General features: G+C 35.0%; 1 long non-coding RNA gene across 5 annotated transcripts in view; it reads left to right on the forward strand.

The window, feature by feature from the left end:
* Positions 1–14,749, forward strand: part of LOC103236063 (uncharacterized) — a 237,813-nt gene that overhangs the window by 194,387 nt on the left and 28,677 nt on the right. For 4 of the 5 annotated variants that reach the window (XR_012093400.1, XR_012093403.1, XR_012093399.1 and 1 more), the window contains one exon: positions 13,068–13,161. The exons of the other annotated variant lie outside the window; for it this stretch is intronic. This is a non-coding gene — a long non-coding RNA (uncharacterized lncRNA). The remainder of the gene's footprint in view (positions 1–13,067; positions 13,162–14,749) is intronic. 5 annotated transcript variants of the gene reach the window in all.

Raw genomic sequence — 14,749 nt, forward strand, 5'->3', positions numbered from 1 at the left:
AGTTTATCCATATTCATATCATCTCTCTCTACCTTGTCTCTTATTTTCTTCTCCCCTGCCACCACGTTTGCATTTTCTACATTTTTAACTCTGAGCTTTATGGAACTTTTATAGATTTTAGGTTTGTTTTAGCAATAAGAAAATTTACTATGCTGTTTTCTTACCTGTATATTTCATATATTTCATAGATTTTTCTAGTTTCAACTTACCATTGTGCTACCTGAAAGTATTTTCAAGAGTCATTTGCTTGATGAAACTTCTGAGTTCTTGTTTGCCTGAGAATATGTAATTATGTTTCCTTTGCATGTAAATTATTGTTAGTTGCATATAGTATTTCAGATTTAAAGTCCCTTTGTTATGACTCTTGAAAAACGTTGTTCTCCTCTATTATGCATATAACATTAACAGTAATTATATTAGTGTTTCATTTCTTGTTTTTTGTTTTTTTAATAAATACTCTGTTTTATATTAGAAAACTTTAATAATCTCTTCTTTATGTTTGATGTTTTAAAATTCACTTTAATATGTTTGTATTGTCTTTTTAAATCATCTAAAAGGTTTGGCACTATGAAACTTTGCAATATTTTTCTTTTTTAATTCTTACAAATATTAGGCCACTCTTTCTCCAAATATTTCCTCTCTTTCATTTTTTAAAAATGTAGGTATTTTTGAAGTATTCTGGAATACCTTCAATGTGAAGGTTAACAATTATATATCCATCCTTCCTCTCTCCAAAATTTTGTTTTTTCTTCTTTTTCTTTACCTTTTTCTTGTGACATTTTAAAAATTTCCTCTACTTAATCTTCAAACTTATTAGTTTGTTACCCAATTGTATTCATTCTATTTTAATTTACCTATTGAGTTATTTTTTATTTTTTCAAAATGTATTATTCTACTCATCTTTTTCATTATTCTCCCTTATCTCTTTGAGAATATTTAATTCTTACTTATATTTATTTTAAGATTTTATTTATATTTATTTTGAGTTTCTGTTACACAATTCTCTTCTATCTGGTATAAGGTGAAGGAATCCACCTCAAGTCTGAGATTTTCTAACTTTGCAATCTGGACAGAATCACTCTCGGTGCTCACCGCCCCACAGTAAGCAATTATGTACTTTGAGGACTCTTGTTTTCTCCTCACTCGTCCTGATAAGGAAGATGGAGAAGAGAAAATCATCAGGATCTACCCAAAATATCTGGGAACCTGTTGTTATTCACCCTCCAAACCCAGCTAGGTTGGAGTGCCTTTCTGCTGTTTCCTCCATTTGTCACTGATGCTGGGTTGGTGCTACTGTTTTTTCTCCTTACTGTAGGAAATAATTCTCGCAGGGCAATGTGAAGAAAGACAGAAATTACAACTTAAAAGTTCTTTTCCAAGTTCCTGCTGTTTTTGCAGCCAGTTCTTTTCATATCTAAATTGTTCTTCCTTCCATATATATGATGAATCAGCTTGTGTCTTTCTAAGAGTACTCAGTATTTCATTTTTTGTTTCTCAGAATCAACCAGACTAGCATTTGTTTCACATCTACAGAATTATATTAAGGGGAAGAAGACAGCCATATCATTAATTTGTCAAAAACTGGGAGAGGTTTTTCCAGTGATCTTATTTTACCCTTATAACTACGATCAACATTATTGCTATATCTCCTTCAACACTCTGTTTTTGGCTATTACAAATTAATTCATTTCCACAGGATTCTATGTACCTAGCTCAGTGTCATGGGCAAAAGTGTTTTCAATAATTCCTAACTTCTATTTTTCTGGGGAGGCCAATTTTCATAAATCTATTACTAAATTTGCACACATATATTACTCTGTGGAATAATACATTTGTCTAAATTGCAAATAAAAAAATCCTAAATATAATGCTAAAATTCTTCAATATGACTTATATAGGCAGTAAATAGATAAGAAATAATTAAGGGGCCCAACTAATGCATTCTATGAATAAATAGGGATAGATAAGTAAGACACAGCATCATGAGACTTTCTGTGCCTTTATTTCATACAAACGTTGTGAAGTAGTTCACAACTTCACAACGTCTTCTTTGAGGATGAAGGACAATCTTAACACTCACCTTGAACTGCTTTCTAGTTTTCCAGAGTCCATTTGTAAATTATACTTAAATAGGTTTAAAATTACTTCTCCCTCTCGGGTAAGTTTTTAATTCCACATGAAGTATTCCAACAGAAAAAAATTATGTCAGATTTATATTTATATGTTTACAAATACCCATTTTTAAATCCACTTTGAAACTTTTACCTTGATCATTCCAATATGACAGCACAGTTGTATCTATTGACATTGACTGGTATTAAATTGAAGAACCGCTGTAAATTACCTCTCCATTCAGATCTACATGTCTAAAATGTAATTTTCTTCCTCTTACATGCAACACTATTTCTTTTAGCTCCTCAATATTTTGAAACCATCTATTTGTCCACGAAAAAAAAAAAAATTCTTCCAGGATTAATAGAACAAACAATTTGGTGAAGACTTCTGTGAAATTACCACAAGAGATAGATCATAATAGGTGGTTGTAACAAGCAAAAAAGCTCCTAAGAAAAGGCTTTCAGAGGACTCTAAGGGTCAAAATCTCCCATGGGCTTTGCAAACAGCAGCCCCAGTTGCAAATCCAGGACCTGGCTTTAGGTACATGAAGCTCAGCTCAGGTTCTCGCTGGCACAAAGGGTCAGCTCTAAATGAAACTCTAAATAAGTGAATTCCATCTCAGTGTACACAGTGGTATCTTTCTCCTTCAACTCGCTCCCCTTGAATTCTCCCTCAGACATTCAGGGTTTAAAGCTTCCCCCTTCACTGCCAACACGAACTCATTTTATCGTGTATTCATTCAACGAACAATTTGTAAGACCAAATACCAGATACTAGAGTTATCAAGACACATAAGGCAGAAGGTATATCCTTAATTCACAGTCTAACGGAGAGAAAGGTACAAAATAAATGCAATTTAATGTGACGAACACAATAATTAGGGTTAAATACTCTGCATAAACACAATCAAAGAAGTAAGTTATCAACTTCATTTAGATAGTTCAGGGAAGGTTTTGAATTGAAAAACACATTTGAACCAGGTCTGGAAACATTGGGTATGGGAAACAGGGGTAAGGGAAAGGGCACTTCATGAGAATTAACTGGATGTGCAAAGCAGAAAAAACTTAACAGTAAATTGATTTACAGTGAGGTATGAAATTTCTAGGATAAAAAAATATTAGGTCTGAGAAATAAATCACTAAAACATACATTTTTAGAACCTAAAAAATTAGGAATATCATTTGATTTTGCAGGGAGACCCTCCAACAAACCCAGAAAAATGATAGTTATTCTGCTTAGTCTTAAATAAAAAATATTTTTAACTTAAAAAGTATTGAATTGTTATAAATACATAATAGTTATACATATTTATGGGGTACATGTAGTATTTTGATGTGAGCATACAATGTGTAATGATCAAATCTGGGTAACTGATATATCCATCACCTCAAGCTACAGGTGATAGAAAAATGCTATCATTTCTTTGAGTTAAAAATATTTCAAATCCACTAGTTTAGTTACCTTAAAATATGCAATAAATTATTGTTGACTATAGTTGCCCTCTTATGCTACTGAACACTAGATCACTAGAGGTCCCCTGACTTGCCAGCATTCATTACTTTTTGTCTATTAATAAAAGCCATTTTAACCAATGTGAGATAATATTTTATTGTAGTTTTGATTTTCATCTGATGACTAATGATGTTGAGCATTTTTTCATATACCTGTTCACCATTTCCCGATATGTTTATCATGAAAAAATGTTCAATGAGAAAAAGGAAATCATTTATGTCTCATTTTGAGAAATGTCTATTCAGATCTTTTGCTCATTTTTAAATATTATTTGTTTTTATCATTATTGATTTGTTTGAGTTCCTTATATATTCTGATTATTAATTCTTCTCCAGATGGGTAGTTTGCAAATATTTTCTCCGACTCTGTAAGTTGTCTCTTTGCTTATTGATCATTTCCTTTGCTGTGTAGAAGCTTTTTAGCTTGATGTGATCCCTTTTGTCCATTTTTGCCTGGGCTGCCTGCACTGTTGAGGTCTTACTCAATAAATCATTGCCCAGACCAGTGTGCTGGAGTCCTGTCTCAATGTCGTCAACTTCACAGCCTGATTTTTTATCTAACTATTTATCTATTGATCTATTTATTTATCTAACTATCCATCTATCTATATAATCTACCTTACAATACACACACACACACACACACACACACACACACACTCTGAAATACACATAGTAAACGTAACCTAAAATGGACAATATAGGATATATCAATTCTACAATGCTAAAAAGAGTGTTTGGTAAGAACATTTGTTTGCTGTCATACTGATAGCAAAATGTCTAATCAGATTGCTTCTCTATGTTGATCTTTAGCCAAATGTTTGAACACCCAATTACTCATAAGTGTTTTCTCATACTATGTTTGTGCTACTGTTAAATTTTTGACCAACTACCATCACATGTTCCAGTTTATTTTTTTGTGGTAACTTTTTCTTTCCTTTTTTTCTGCTAGAAACACAGAGCTTTTGGTATAATTTGGCAAGTCCTTTTCTTTCTATCTCCAACCATATATTACTATCCCTTCTGAAGACTATAACCTATATGAAGCTCATACTGAAGCACCATTATTGGGTGGTTCACTGTAGCCCTTAAAAAACATAGGGAAAAAGTCCAATTACAAAGAGTTCAGTTTAAAAGCAAGTGAGTCATTTCTTATTCACACTACAACACTTAGAAGTTTGTATTGATCCTCATATGCTCTGACAGAAATTTTACCAACCTGTATGTTAGGCGGAAAATCTAAAAGACTAAAAGACTATCCATTTTAATCTGGAAATTAAATTGATTATGCATCTACATGAAAAAGATAAATTCAGGTCATATCACTGAGAGAAGCAACAAAATATTGTAAAACTCTATACACATCAAAACAATTAAAATTTTTGAAATTACCAAGTAAATGAAATCTATTTTATTGAATCACTGAACTTCAAAATCATAGATGCCATGGCTCTGTCTTTGGGTAAGCTAGCATCCCAGTTGTATGCGCTAATATTGTTTTTAAGTCAGTCATTTCGCAATCTTGAATCACTTTAATTGATGTTTAATTGCCATGTTTAAAAACTTTTGCCATAGAAGACATGAAGAAGTCTATTTTTAGGCAGGAAATAGAAGTTTCTAGGTCTTCATGAAACTATAAAATTATAATTTTACACAAATCCCTGCCAGCTGGATAATAAATTAGGATAACAGGGGATGAGCTATATATCCCCTTTTACTCTTCTGTGAAAACTGATTTTGTTTTAAAAACTTAGAAATTCCAAGTTAATATTCTACTATTGCACCAAAAGTTGACATCCTTCATTCACATTCCTAGCCTTCCAGTGGCCACTAAAGAAGAAACGTTCATCTAGTCTACATCACCACCAAGGGAGAACAATGACAGCTAACACTGCTCCAGCCTCTACCACCTTGACCTGGTACAGCCATAGAACACAGGGAGTCCTCTTTGCTTCTAATGAAATTGGAAACATGGGAACATGCCCTATAATGAATAGTCTATATCCAAGGGAATACACTACATTAAAGTGTAGGAGAAAATCAATATTTATTAACTATAAATTTCCATTATTTAAAACAAGTCTTTGAAATAGTACCAGTTGCCTCATTTTCTTCTTCAAGCATTATATTTATGATACAGAAAAATGGGTTTTCTATTAGTCTAATCATTTTCTAAATTCTCAAATTGAGTCTTTTTCTCCAGTTATAATAGTTTTCAGATGCTTCTTTGATGTCATTTACAGGGAGTTGAGGTTTTTTAAGTGTATTATGACCTTCCAGGCTTTCTGGTTTCAAAAGAACCTGGTGTCTGGGATACTAACAAAAATAATCTGTCCTTCTTTGAATTACCCTAACGTTTTATCTACAAATCAACAGGCTTCTTGAGGGTAGGGATAATGCATCCCTAGCACTTAGCCTAAAGTCTCTGAAACAGTACACTTTAATAGATCTGTAGCTCTTTAAAGTATTATACTTATTTACATTTATACCATTTCTGTGACCAGGTATGTTTTCCAACTACGCTTATCATTTTGTGTTATTACAAACGTGTGACATAGTGAAAACAGAAATCATGAAAATACAGAAAACCACAAAGAAATAATCACCTGTAATTGCTGCATATATTATAGATATATTGTATATTTCCCACATTAGCAAGCCAATTTAGCAATTATTATTTATTGGTTAATTAGCATTTCATCATATGGCTGTCCATACTTATTTATACATACTATATATAACAATATGGTGGCGATGTGTATATTATTGCCTGTGATCTTATAGGCATGATAAACAATGCTTCTTACTAGGTGTTCATTTAGTGTGAGTCCTTTGTAAAAATCATTACATTACTGATTTTAAATTGAAGAGAGAATGAGCCAGTGGATTTATTTATTGGTATAACAAAACTTTGTAAATTTTATACCGATATTTTCTTTCACCAAAAGTTCAATTCAAGGCTGGGCATGATGTCTCATGCCTGCAATCCCAGCACTTTGGGAGGACAAGGCAGGTGGATCACCTGAGATCAAGAGTTCAAGAACAACCTGGCCAACATGGCGAAACCCCGTCTGTACTAAAAATACGAAAAAATTAGCCAGGTGTGGTGGTATGTGCCTGTAGTCCCAGCTACTGGAGAGGCTGAGGCAGGCGAATCACTTGAACTCAGGAAGCAGAGGCTGGCAGTGAACCGAGATCTTGCCACTGCACTCCAGCCTGAGCAACAGAGCGAGACTCCATCTCAAAAAATAATAAAAATAAAAAAAAAAGTTCAATTCAAAATTACTCCATTATAAACTACTTGATTATATTATCCAGAATTTTACAACTCATATTGAAATGCAAATTTTATAATATTTTTTCCAAATAGAGTCTTAATAGGGTTAAAGGTTGATAGTCTCACAATAATACACTATTCCACAATGTAGAGCACTTAGCAGTATCCATAACAACCATTATTATTTTTAAAATATTTTAATAGTAACATTCTTTAAAATAGTTGATGATTTCTTGTGACAGAATGAGGAGAACTTAAGCAAGACAATCTATCGGTAAATTAATTTCTAACCATGCTGACGGAAAAGCAGCTTTGTATTTTACTTTTGAAACAAGGTGATGGTTGTATCTGAAGAAAAAAGAGATACAAGCTACTATTTCTAGGCTATCCAGCTCAAGGAAAGCACTATGTCAAGCATTTGAAGTAAAAGAATGTTGTCTTCAGAACCCAAACAGTTCTATCTCGGAATACAAAGGAATTTAATACATATATTGGTCTGTCAGTCAGAAAATAAAACACTGTAAAAAATCAAAATCATTTCAAATTAGTAGAATTTTAGTCATTTTTGTTGTTGTTGTTGTTGGTTAACACGGCAGAACATGACACAACTGAATCTGTTTAGAACATACTCCTGTGTTCAAGCAACAATATTTTCTGTGCATGAAAGAATGTGTATAGGTTGTCTAATTAACACTAATGAAAGTTCTAGTTTTCAATATACTCTGAATTATTGGGTAAGTATAACTGATAGTAACGTCACAACAGTACTGGGAACAGAAATAGATCTGAAGGAAAAGATGTTACTGAGTTTACTGAAAATCTTCAAAATATTCATAAAGGCAGAAGAGGAAAATAGAAACAAGGAAGAATAGTTTATACAGGAGAGTAAATGGAAGATGAGTATAAGGAGAAGAAAGGGGGAAAATCAGACTTGAGGAATGTCATGATTCATTTAATGTGGTCCTTTCAATGAAGCTAGAAGATAAAAGAAATAGTTTATTGTTAGGTTTCTTATGTGAAACGAAGAAAAGAATCTTTGAAAATGTGACTGATATCTGTGTACAAAAGTAATATTATGTAAAAATTCTTAGTGTTCTACTGAGCCATTTGTTACCTTAATTTGCCTGAAACTGAAAATTCAGTTGTAAAGAATAAATGAAAAAATAATTTACTTTGGGAAAAATAACACCAAAATCTGCTGCTAAGTGTAATTATTTGATATAAACTTTATTGACTTTTTGTGATTAATAAGACTTACCCAAAACTATCTTAATTGTTGTATTTCTATATGAAAATTTGTTTTGACAATTTAACTATTATTGATTCAGTCAGATAAAATAGAAATTTCATTTTATTTGGTTCCTTGATTTTTCATTTTAGTATATATTTCACATTTTGCCAATTATGTCAAAGACTGTGTAGATGTTGGCAACCCTGCATCCTCCTCTTGCTACACTGGAAGATTACATATTCCAGCCTCCCTTGTAATTTGGACAGGGCCATATTCCTGTGCTCTGTCAAAGAATAGCCGTGGAAGTATTTCATATCTTCTTCCAGGACTGGCCAAGAGTCCCCCTTCACTTGCTGTTTGCCTATTGCCAATTAAAAGCAAAGAAGCCTATGTGGGAATTTGAAGGAGGCCTAGGAGACAGCAGTGTCACGACATGAAAAAAGCCAGGATTCCTCAACCGTCATGCAAAAGGCCATCCATTAAATATATAAACTGTGGTATTACCCGTAAATGAACAGTAATTTTGCTAAGTTAGTGAAATTAGGCAGTTGTTTTTATGTAAAGCTAGCATTAATAACCTCAAATGACAACCTGGCCCTTAAAAGGTTTTCTGTTGACATTATTAATTTTTTAATTTAAGATGGTGTTTGCAAGTTAGACAATTTTAGTATTGAGTTCAAAAGAAATAACTAAAATAAAAATAGGTTGCTCATACAACATTATTAACTCAACTGCCTTGTAATCAACCAAGGACTGTCAACTCTGCACATGTTTCTCTTGGATGTTAGCTCTTTAAAATACATCACGTCTTAAGTGTTCTGAAATACATTACTTCATTTAGTTCACAGCTAAGTGAGAACAATACTCTCTGATTACTCATCAAAACCAGAAGGTTTACAGAGCAGAGAGAACTACCTTACCTCTTGGTTAAATCATCAAATATTACATATAAGAATTGTAGACATTTTGGTATTGGAATGGACCTTAAAGACTACAAAACTATCACACTCGTCACCTGAGCCAACTATGCTTTAAGGGAGGTTAAGACATTAGTGTAAGGATCCAGAGCTAGTTGGCAGCAGAGCTAAGGTTAGTACTATAAGCTCCCGAATGCCTAATTACATTCTTACCTGCAACAGCTTTTTCACAGCAAGGTCAGTCATAGGACTCCAATATCCATATTTCATTCTGAGAGATACTGGCCAGCCAATGACAACTGTTGTTCAGCTTGACTCATTGACACCACCACTTCTTTCCTCCTTGCTCCAGCCAGTCACCCAAAGAGAGGATTCCAACTAATGGACAGCAAATCCATATGTTGACCAAGAATCTGCACTAAGGCCTTGTATATAAAGATTAACATGACCATACTCTTTGAAATCTAAATAGAGAAATATAGGCCCATGGCCAGTGAGCAATAGGATCTGATATTAAAAGTGTATGTAAAGAGAAAAAGACTGAATTAAATCTAAGTAAGCCATGAGGGACTATGACTAGTCAAAGTTATAAGGGGGAACTAATACCTAGAGATAAATAAGATTCTACCAGGGGAAGATCGTGAAAAGATTGCTAGAGCTTCCTGAAATCCTGATGTCTATGTTGATCTATTCTAGTACGAATTTTTATCATTAAGCCCTCTTTATCTTGCTAACTTATAAATAAGCCTTCTATGTCTTACAGAGGCCTAAATGAGTAGCCATGTTTTTACAACTGAAAAAAATATACATGAAAGAAAAGCATTTAAAATATGTCCTTCAACTTAATGTTTGTAAATGTATATATAATTATATACATTTACAAATATATATTTACAAATATAAATATATAATTATATATGGGAAAAATCATAAAATTAAATATTAAATTAACCATTTAAAATTTTAAAATTTAATGGATGTCAAAAATATAAATTGAAGTGCACGCACAATGAGAGTGAATATTGACTAAAACTACATCACAAAAAGGTTAATAAATTAGTAAAGAAAACATACATAATGATAACAAAAACACTAATGCTTCAATGAGATAATATGCAAAGAAAGTGGACTAACGGTTCACAAAAGAAAGACATAGAAAAAGCTTAGTATATGAAAAAGTTTAGCTTTGCCAGTAACAAAGGAAATGTGATATAGGTCAATTATAAAATATCATTTCTACTTACCAAATTAGCAAGCATTTATAGAATATTAATAATATGCTGATAGTGGTGAGAAATACATTAACACATTGCCTATGTGTTCATAAATTGATGGAATAATTCTGGAAAGCAGTTTGGTACCACATACCTATAGCCTTCAAAATTCTTACCCACATTGGCCCAATAATTCTCTTTCTATAATATAACCTTAGTTAGTGATCAGAAATATAAACACATATTTATATTAATATTTTATATTAGCATTTATTATACTTTATCATAATTATTTGTTTTTATAGCCTATCTTCTCCGCTTACTCACTTTGATAACTTCAAGGCCTAGCATAGTGGCTGGTACACAGTACCTGACACAGAAAAACCATTTAATAGAAATCTGATGAATGAGCAAATAAAGAAAAGAAGGAAGATATTTAGGATAGTGTTATTTAAAACAATGAAGTGTTAGAAAAAATCCTATGACTATTAAATAAATCATAGTGGACAAATATAATTGCAATAGTATATAAGCATAAAATTATGTTTTGAGACTTTTAATGATATAAGGACTTGTTTAAAAGTAAAGGGTAATCAAAAACTAGGATATAGCACTCTATGTACAGTATGTTCTTGACTCTGCTAAAATGTGCTAAAATATACATGAAGTCTAAAAGAGACATGCTAATACATATATATTGGTCAAAGTTGGTCAAATATTATATACAAGTTGATTATTCCTAATCCAAAAATTTGAAGTCCAAAATGCTCCAACATCCAAAACTTTGAGTGTGGATGTGACACCACAAATGAAAATTCCACATCTAACTTCATATAATCATTCACAGTCAAAAACACAGGTGCACACCACACAGTTTACTCAGTGTCCCAAGGGACAAAAGACCTTCCCAGTCCTTTTCAGCTGATATATCCTTTCAGCATACACCCATATTCTTCCATGCAAGCATGCCCACAAAGGGTAATAAATGGCATGTGTGTAGAATGGCATGTGTGTAGGCTGGACGTGCTTATGGCAGGTTCCACACAAGGTTCCCATGGGACCAAGACCTACGTGCATTATTCTTTTTTTTTTTTTTTTTTTTTTTTTTTTTTTTTGCTTATTCTCTGCTCTGTGGTATCAAGATGTTGAAAATGTCAAAAATATCTGCAGATATCCCTATGATAATAGTGGTAAGAAAAAGAAGAAGCATTTATGTTTATTGCAGAGCAAGTCAAGCTGTTGGAGAAACTGGATAGCAGTGTAAGTGTGAAAAGTCGTACAGAAGAATATGGAGTTGGAATGACCTCCACATTCTACCTGAATAAACAGAGGATAAACTGTTAAGTTCTATACTGAAAGTGATGAACAGAAGTTAACAAGAAAAAAAAGAAAAAAAACACTGCACAAAGCCAAACATGAAGATCTCGAGCACGTATTGAAAGGGTGCATTTGTCAGCTTTGCAGTGAACACATGCCACTTAATAGTATACTGATCATGAAATTTTCAATAGATGATTATAATCTCTATTTGGATAGCCTACTTTTATTTAGACAATAAGTCTTATTTTTTTATAATGCATTAGTGGAATAGGGAATCTCCATTAATGACTCAGATGTCCCAAATATTCAACATGTCAGTGTTATCTGATCACATCTGTGTATATTTACCTGATTTAAAGCATGTAACTGGGACCAGTTAGATTGCTTCATAGTTCTAAGTTGCAGTGCATGTCTTACCTGCAATTGAGAGTGTGGCAAGGGATTATGGGCGAATGAACATACCCATACCACTACAAACCATTCCCCAAAGGGAAAGAAGGTATTGGAACTAGAAGGTACAGGGGTTAAATTTGGATACTAAATCAGTTCCATAAGTTGTGAAATGTCATTCAAGGGTGGATTTTTCTGCCATAGTAGAAATGACAATTTTAAAAATCAATATGGTAAACAAAATCAAACACTTTTAATAGTATTCATCCTGGTGATATTGTCATCATGCTACCTCTACCGACTCCCCATTTTACCTGCCTGTCCCCATGAATTTGACTATTTATGTTGGTGCTTGAATATCTTTGCATTGTTCTGCATACAAATTTATTTCCCACAAAATTTCAGCCATGGTAATTTGCATTCTTGGTAAATAGTAAACGTTATTATTTTAAATCACGATAAAAGACTAAGACTATATTCTCTTCTCAAGGTTTTACATGCACCATAGCTTATATCCTTTTATTTCTCTCTCCGGGTTTCCTCCATTTTCTTCCATTCCCACATGTTCTGTTACCTAGCTGGAGCAGAAATTAAACTGATGTCACTAAGATACTAGGCTTAGAAGAAATGCCAGTGTCTTGTTGCATACATCGTTATTAGTATGAGAGACCAGGATATGTATACTCCAATGGGCCCTCCTTACCAACTCATGGAACACCTCAATTCTTTATCCTTAATCCTACAACCACAGTTAATCATGTCCCAAATGCTTGCCATTGTTCAAAATAAAGGTACCCTGAAAGGAGATGACAGCTAATGAAGCAATGCCCATGCAGCCAGGAAGAAGGGAGGGGACACTGTTCTAGCAACTATGTGATCCAGAGCTGCCCATCTGTCAAGTACTAGATGTCACCACCAGAAAGCCTCAAATATATAAGAAACTTCCAGATGTGTTTGAATCAGCATAAATGTAACATCTCCTACTATAAAATAATTCCCTGGCAGGGTACGAGTGGGATAGGTTAGTAGTATTGTTTTGTATGTAAATCATGGTTCATGGGTATCTTCAGCATAAAACTCTTACTTATTCAGGGCGGAGCAAGATGGCCGAATAGGAACAGCTCCAGTCTCCAACTCCCAGCGCGAGCGACACAGAAGACCGGCGATTTCTGCATTTTCAACTGAGGTACTGGGTTCATCTCACTGGGGAGTGCCAGAGGATCGGTGCTGGTCAGCTGCTGCAGCCCGACCAGCGAGAGCTGAAGCAGGGCGAGGCATTGCCTCACCTGGAAAGTGCAAGGGGGAAGGGAATCCCTTTTCCTAGCCAGGGGAACTGAGACACACAACACCTGGAAAATCGGGTAACTCCCACCCCAATACTGCGCTTTAAGCAGACAGGCACACCAGGAGATCATATCCCACACCTGGCCGGGAGTGTCCCACACCCACGGAGCCTCCCTCATTGCTAGCACAGCAGTCTGTGATCTACCGGCAAGGCAACAGCGAGGCTGGGGGAGGGGCGCCCGCCATTGCTGAGGCTTAAGTAGGTAAACAAAGCTGCTGGGAAGCTCGAACTGGGTGGAGCTCACAGCAGCTCAAGGAAACCTGCCTGTCTCTGTAGACTCCACCTCTGGGGACAGGGCCCAGTAAATAATAACAAACGCAGCAGCTCTGGAGACGCAAACGACTCTGTCTGACAGCTTTGAAGAGAGCAGTGGATCTCCCAACACGGAGGTTGAGATCTGAGAAGGGACAGACTCCCTGCTCAAGTGGGTCCCTGACCCCTGAGTAGCCTAACTGGGAGACATCCCCCACTAGGGGCAGTCTGACACCCCACACCTCACAGGGTGGAGTACACCCCTGAGAGGAAGATTCCAAAGCAAGAATCAGACAGGTACACTCACTGTTCAGAAATATTCTATCTTCTGCAGCCTCTGCTGCTGATACCCAGGCAAACAGGGTCTGGAGTGGACCTCAAGCAATCTCCTACAGCTACAACCTACAGCTGAGGATCCTGACTGTTAGAAGGAAAGCTATCAAACAGGAAGGACACCTACACCAAAACCCCATCAGTACATCACCATCATCAAAGACCAGAGGCAGATAAAACCACAAAGATGGGGAAAAAGCAGGGCAGAAAAGCTGGAAATTCAAAAAATAAGAGCGCATCTCCCCCAGCAAAGGAGCGCAGCTCATCGCCAGCAACGGATCAAAGCTGGACGGAGAATGACTTCGGCGAGATGAGAGAAGAAGGTTTCAGTCCATCAAATTTCTCAGAGCTAAAGGAGGAATTACGTACCCAGCGCAAAGAAACTAAAAATCTTGAAAAAAAAGTGGAAGAATTGATGGCTAGAGTAATTAATGCAGAGAAGCTCACAAACGAAATGAAAGAGACGAAAACCATGGCACGAGAAATACGTGACAAATGCACAAGCTTCAGTAACCATCTCGATCAACTGGAAGAAAGAATGTCAGCGATGGAGGATCAAATGAATGAAATGAAGGGAGAAGAGAAACCAAAAGACAAAAGAAGAAAAAGAAATGAACAAAGCCTGCAAGAAGTATGGGATTATGTAAAAAGACCAAATCTACATCTGATTGGGGTGCCTGAAAGTGACGGGGAAAATGGAACCAAGTTGGAAAACACTCTTCAGGATATCATCCAGGAGAACTTCCCCAACCTAGTAGGGCAGGCCAACATTCAAATCCAGGAAATACAGAGAACGCCACAAAGATACTCCTCGAGAAGAGCAACTCCAAGACACATAATTGCC

Source organism: Chlorocebus sabaeus, chromosome 7 (genome assembly GCF_047675955.1).
Source record: "Chlorocebus sabaeus isolate Y175 chromosome 7, mChlSab1.0.hap1, whole genome shotgun sequence".
Taxonomy (NCBI): domain Eukaryota; kingdom Metazoa; phylum Chordata; class Mammalia; order Primates; family Cercopithecidae; genus Chlorocebus; species Chlorocebus sabaeus.